Consider the following 6,503-nt stretch of genomic DNA (forward strand, 5'->3'; position numbering starts at 1 on the left):
TGATATCTCATAGTGGTTTTCATTTGCATTTCTCTAATGACCAGTGATGATGAGCTTTTTTTCATATGTTTGTTGGCTGCATAAATGTCTTTTGAGAAGTGTCTGTTCATATCCTTTGCCCACTTTTTGATGGGGTTGTTTGTTTTTTTCTTATAAATCTGTTTAAGTTCCTTGTAAATTCTGGATATTAAACCTTTGTCAGATGGGTAGATTGCAAAAATTTTCTCCCATTCTGTAGGTTGCCTGTTCACTCTGATGATAGTTTCTTTTGCTGTGCAGAAGCTCTTTAGTTTAATTAGATCCCATTTGTCAATTTTGGCTTTTGTTGCCATTGCTTTTGGTGTTTTAGTCATGAAGTCTTTGCCCATGCCTATGGCCTGAATGGTATTGCCTAGGTTTTCTTCTAGGGTTTTTATGGTTCTAGGGCTTACATTTAAGTCTGTAATCCATCTTGAGTTAATTTTTGTATAAGGCGTAAAGGAAGGAGTCCAGTTTCAGTTGTCTGCATATGGTTAGCCAGTTTTCCTGGCACCATTTATCAAATAGGGAATTCTTTCCCCATTGCTTGTTTTTATCAGGTTTGTCAAAGATAAAAATATAGAATGCTTCACGAATTTGCGTGTCATCCTTGTGCAGGGGCCATGCTAATCTTCTCTGAACAATTTCAATTTTAGTATATGTGCTGCCGAAGCGAGCACGGGAGCATTATTTTCACTGTAGAGTGGTTACAGTCTTGAGCTGACTTCTTGGTTTGGTTCCTGGCTTCACCATGTATAGCTTGGACATCAAATGCAGATGATGATGGCAGTGGAGGTGAGGTTGGGAAGTGGTGAGGAGAGTTACTTAGAACTGAAGCAGGATTAAGCCATACACTGTCTAAAGTACATGCCCTGGACTTGGTCTCTGGATGACATCCATGAGCCTTGTCATCCCTGGAAAACTTCTTTACTGGTTTTACCTGGATCCTGACCCAGATCTCTCTATAATTTGCCACTGAAGTGTTTTTTTTTTTTCTCAGTAGCACCTGCCTGTGATGGCTGTGCATTGATAAGTCCTCAACGTAGCCTGCATGCTCTGCTCTGCTGTCCTCAGCCCTCAGTCCCCTTCCCTAGCTGCCATGACCAACTTCCCTGTGCATAACAAGGTGTTAGTCGTCAACTGGGTGCCGGGGTGAGGGAGGAAGAGTCAAATGGGATTGAACAGTGTTGAGTTGACAGGAGCAAAAGACACATCACTAATGGAGGAAAAATGATATGTAAGATGATATTACACATGGCTTTTTAAAGCATAGGGGACTGGTGGTCAGTAAAGAACTGAATGCAGTCAGAATAAGAAGATCGAGTAACTTCATTGACTTTTAAAAAATACATACATTTTTAATAGTTTTCTTCATTTAAAAGTAACATTTATTTTAAGCAATTTAGAAAATTTCTCTCAGAGAAGTGAAGAGAGAGAGAAAAAGTTTACACATATTCTGATCACAGAATAACTGGCACACTGAGCAAGTGGAAATCCCCAAAGTGTAAACAAACAACCTTCAAACTATTTTTCAAAGTATTGTTCAAGTTGACTCAAACCTGCTCTCTGCCTGGTACTGTTTTGTTCCTTTGGTAAATCTAGGGCAGACGTCTTGACTCCTTTTTTCCCTGTCAAATGAGGAAAGTTCTCTTATAACTTTTAATCACAAAACAAACTCTGTCAGTGATTTAATTAATTAATTAATTAGTTTATTGAGATGGAGTCTCACTCACTCTGTCATGCAGGCTGGAGTGCAGTGGTGAGATCATGGCTCACTTCAACCTCCACCTCCCTCTTCAAATCACTGTTCAAGTGGTTCTCCTGCCTCAGCCTCCTAAGTAGCTGGGACTACAGGTGCCTGCCACCACACCTGGCTAATTTTTGTATTTTTAGTAGAGATGGGTTTTCACCATGTAGGCCAGGTTGGTCTCAAACACCTGATCTCAAGTGATCTGCCTGCCTTGGCCTCCCAAAGTGCTGGGATTACAGGTGTGAGCCACCGCGCCTGGCCTCTGTCAGTGATTAAAATGTCCATTCTGTGTAGAAGCAAAATTCAAGATTTAAAATTTCTCTGTAGCAAAGACTGACAGCTGTCCACTGAAATCCATTTTCCCTTATAATAAAAGTTCTAATCTCGTGGCTGGCCAGCAGACTCCATTTCCCAGTCTCCCTTGCATTTAGAAGTGGCCATGTGACTGAGGTCTAACCAATGAAATGTGAACAGAGGGATAAGTTTCATTTCCAGGCCTATCCCTGAAACACTTCGCATGTGTGCTTCTTCATATTATCTCCTCTTTCTGGTTGGCTGAGATGGGAGTGATCCACATCTGTCTATAATTTGCCACTGAAGTGTTTTTGTTTCTCAGTAGCACCTGCCTGTGATGGCTGTGCGTTGATAAGTCCTCAACGTAGCCTGCATGTGGGAGCTGTCTGTTAAAGATCATCAGCCTGGTACCCTAACTCTGTGGATGAAGCAAAGCCCACTGCCTTCCCTACTACCCTAAACTGGCATTTTCCTGTACTGTTACATGAGCAAGAAACAGACTTGTACTGTGTTGAGTCACTGCATGTTTGAGACTGTTTGTTACTGCAGCTTCTCACACTCTAACTGATACATTCTCCAGCTGTGGTCTGTGTCAGGTTAAAAGCCTGCATTGGGAAAAGGAGGCGTAATGAGCTCTCTACTATCCTCCTTGGTACCTCCTCTTCCCATCCTTAATCCTTTTGACTTACTAACTGCAGTTTCTGAACTCTGTAGGGTTGCTTGGAGCATAGAAGAAGTGGGAGAGGTAGGAAAGAGCTTACTTGGCTGGGACTGTCATGATCTTGCTGTTTTGGTGCCCCCATTGTTTTGGTAGGCATTCAAAGTTGACCCTTTTTCTTGTAGGTTGCTTTTGTGGGGTGTGCTAGATATCTTTATTTGTCTCTCCAGAGCCAACCTCTCATCCTCCTTCACCCTGCTTTGTTTCCGGGGCTGGCACATGTAGAATGTATCAAAGGGCTCCCTTACCTTTCAGTGTCTGCTTGAGTTTGGTGAGAGGGAGTCCCTGGCAAGAGTCTGGAGAGAGTCAGGGGAGAGATGCTGGAGTAGTTATTCCTCTGGTTCCTTCCCTGTGGGGTCGATATTGTCTGGCTGCATCTCTCCATTGAAGGTTGCAGCTCCCAGCAGGTTCTCTGCAGAAGCCCCCCTGGACCTGGGCTCCCAGTTCTGCCCTATTAGGATACTAAGGCTATTATTAGCTTCAGAACACTGCACTATTCCCCCAAGGTCTTCTGCCCTGCTCACAGCTTCATACATCATCTTTTTATTAATCTCTCCCTGAACGATCTAATTTGAGTGCCACCTATTCTGCTATGCCCCTAATACAGTGGGTTTTTTGAGATGCCCTCACCTGAAGCATCCAACAGTGTGCTTCTGGTGATGTGGGTGATGCATCTGCTATGCTGCTGCTTATAATTTGTCCCTCAGCTCCTGAGCATTCTGTGATCTGCCCTTTCCAATTGCTTCAGAGAAATGGGGGCTCAGAGATGTTCTGTGACTTGCCCAGGGCCCCAGAGTTAGTGGGTGTTGAGCTGGTGCTCTTCTCCCCACCTTGTGCCATCTGCATTACCAATCACTTTCCCAAAAACAGTTCTGCCAGGCTGTACTCCCACCAGCTAAAAAGTGAAATAATCCTATTTTTCAGCCTGATTCGAGTGCTACATGGATAAAAGAGTGAGTTGATGGAGCTGGCCTTGGGCAAGCTCATTCTTCCAGCATGTGGACAAATGCCTGACAAGATGATTATATCAGGAAGTTACAGGAAGGAGATGGAACAAGCAGTTTAGGCCTGGATTCTGCTGTGCTCTCGCCAAATGAGATAGCCAGGGACTCAGTGAGAGGAGGTGCCAGAAAGGGGCCCTCTGAGCAGGTAGGTGTGGCCAACTGGCCATGTTTGCAAACACTTCAACTTGAGTGGAGGCTGCATCTGCCACCACCACCTCCTCCCCAGCCCTAAAAACATCGTATACTACTTGGGCATCTCTTGGCAAAGGCAGCATTGACTCACAGCAGCGGCAATGTGGGATGTGGCCATTGCTCTCTTGCCTGACGCCCCCTAGAGAGCAAAGCTCTTGCCAGCACCTCAGCCTGGGTTTTCCCCAAAGCAAATCCAAGTGGATCCAACTGAGGCTATTGCAGGCATCAGGAGTTGCTCCCCCGGGGGGCCTTCTTTGACCCCACCCATGGGCTGGGTACTGCTCCTAAATGATCTCATGAGGCCCTGTTCTTATAACCTCTCTTATTTCTTTTATTTATTTACTTATTTTGTGAGATAGGATCTTACTATGTTGCCTAGGCTGGAGTGCAGTGGTAAAATCACAGCTCACTGCAGCCTCAACCTCCCAGGGCTCAGGTGATCCTCCAGCCACAGCCTTCCGAGTAGGTGGCACTACAGACATGCACCACCTTGCCCAGCTAATTTTTTTGTGCTTTTTGTAGAGCTGGGGTTTCGCCATGTTGGCCAGGCTGGTCTCAAACTCCTGGGCTCAAGTGATCCGCTCACCTTGGCCCCGCAAAGTGTTGGGATTACTGGTGTGAGCCACTGAGCCCGGCCATCCTTTATCATTTCAACAAATGTTTATTGAACACGGACTACTGTTGACCTTTCATATCTGTGGATTCTGCATTTGCAGATTCAACCAACCTTGGATTTAAGATATTTGGAAAAAATACAAATAAAAAATACAGTATAACAACTATTTACGTAGCATTTACATGGTATTAGGCATAATAAATAATCTAAAGATGATTCAAAGTGGAAGGGAGGATGTGCATAGGTTATATGCAAATATTACGTCATTTTTTATGAGATACTTGTGCATCCTTGGATTTTGGCATCTGTAGGGGATCCTGGAACCCATCCCTCTGGATACTGAACGGTGACTGTATGTGCCTAGGCCTATGTTAGAGCCTCATTCTAAAATTTAGATTCTCTTGTAAGTAACCCTTGTTACCACTGTTTTGTAATTATTTCTTTACCCCAGAAGACACCAGGTAAATCACTGACTTTACAAATTTAAATATTCTTATTTTTAGCTTGGCTAGAATGCTGTGCGAATTTTGGGAGGCTATGTCTTTTTGTTATTTTAAAAATATTTTATTAAAACATCTTGGTAGCCTAGTGCCTTGTGCGTTACCTACAAACAGAAGATACTCTATCCATGTTTACTAAGTTAATGAATGGATGTGGCATTTGGTATCAGCTACTGAATAAGCTAGGGCTTGGGGATTCCTTGGCAGGTTTTTTTTTTTTTTTCTTCTGTCAGGAGAGGAAAGCAAGTCTGTCAAGTGCTGCTCAGTGAGATATCCAAGGCCATGGGCAGAGCTGAGCGGAGCTCAGAGTTCCTGGAGGGTCCAAACCTCTCTCCTTTGCACTTCTTGCAGCTCCTGTACCTCTTTCCCTGGGGTGGCCAGTACGGATGCATGAGGCACATATGGGGATTCTGCTTCTGAGTTCGGATACTGGGGGCCATCACCATTATCTCTGAATGTTCCAGATGAGAACACTGAGATCCAGAGCTGCCGCCCCTCAAGGCCTCTAGGCAGAGAGGTGGAGTAGAGGCTAAGTCCATTACCCTTCAGCCACCCAGCACTGCTATGCCAATGGGTTTACCATTTCAGTGCCTCCTCACTGGTCTAAGTGACAGACACTGACATTCACACATTCTCAGCCAGGGTGGGTGGCACCGTGCCGTGGATGGCACCAAATTGGGTGTTGAGGAAGTACTGCTGTGTCCCTTCCCCCCAGCCCTCCCAGCTCATTGGCCCCAGTTGTGCATGTAGCAGGGCCTCAGTAAATAGGTATGGGAATGAACAGAGTAATCTGCCACAGGAATCTTAGAACAACACAAAAACAACCTTACCAACAGTACTTGGTCTAACACTTCATAGCCCTCTAAGTGGTTTCACTGTGTTATCTTATTTCATGTACCTGCTCTCGTTTGAAATTGTTTCAGGGTATAAGCATATAATTAAAATATCAATTAAGCCACGTTCTGAAATACATCAGGCTATGTGTGAGCATGAATTAGGAAAAAGTCAAATGACAATTCATTAATCTAGGACTCATTCCCCAGGTACAATCCACAACCCACCTCCCCTGCATCCCAGTTTTGCTCCAGGTATGTTACAGTCCTCACAGCACTGTGCCTTATTAATTGTTCGTCATGTTGCTCTCTTGTCTCCTCCCTCGGGAATTCTTCCTCCCTTTTCTGTATGTAAAAGAAAATCTTCCTTAATCTTCAAAGCTCTGGTCCTGGAGCTCCAATTTTGTTTATATTTTTGTAACACCTTTTTTCCCCCCATCCATTCTTGCAGACTTTGCTATTGCCCCTGGATGCTGCCGCAGGCTTGCACTGTATCACCTCTTACATTGTATTGTAATGATTAACCCTTCCCTTCCCTTCCCTTCCCTTCCCTTCCCTTCCCTTCCCTTCCCTTCCCT

At 44.5% G+C, this 6,503-nt stretch overlaps 1 non-coding gene across 1 annotated transcript; it reads right to left on the reverse strand.

Moving 5' to 3' along the window:
• Positions 1-591: 591 nt before the first annotated feature.
• Positions 592-698, reverse strand: LOC111540365. Its single transcript, XR_002730953.1, has one exon. It is a non-coding gene; the product is annotated as a U6 spliceosomal RNA (small nuclear RNA).
• Positions 699-6,503: the final 5,805 nt, after the last annotated feature.

The sequence above is a fragment of the Piliocolobus tephrosceles genome, chromosome 13 (genome assembly GCF_002776525.5).
Source record: "Piliocolobus tephrosceles isolate RC106 chromosome 13, ASM277652v3, whole genome shotgun sequence".
NCBI lineage: Eukaryota > Metazoa > Chordata > Mammalia > Primates > Cercopithecidae > Piliocolobus > Piliocolobus tephrosceles.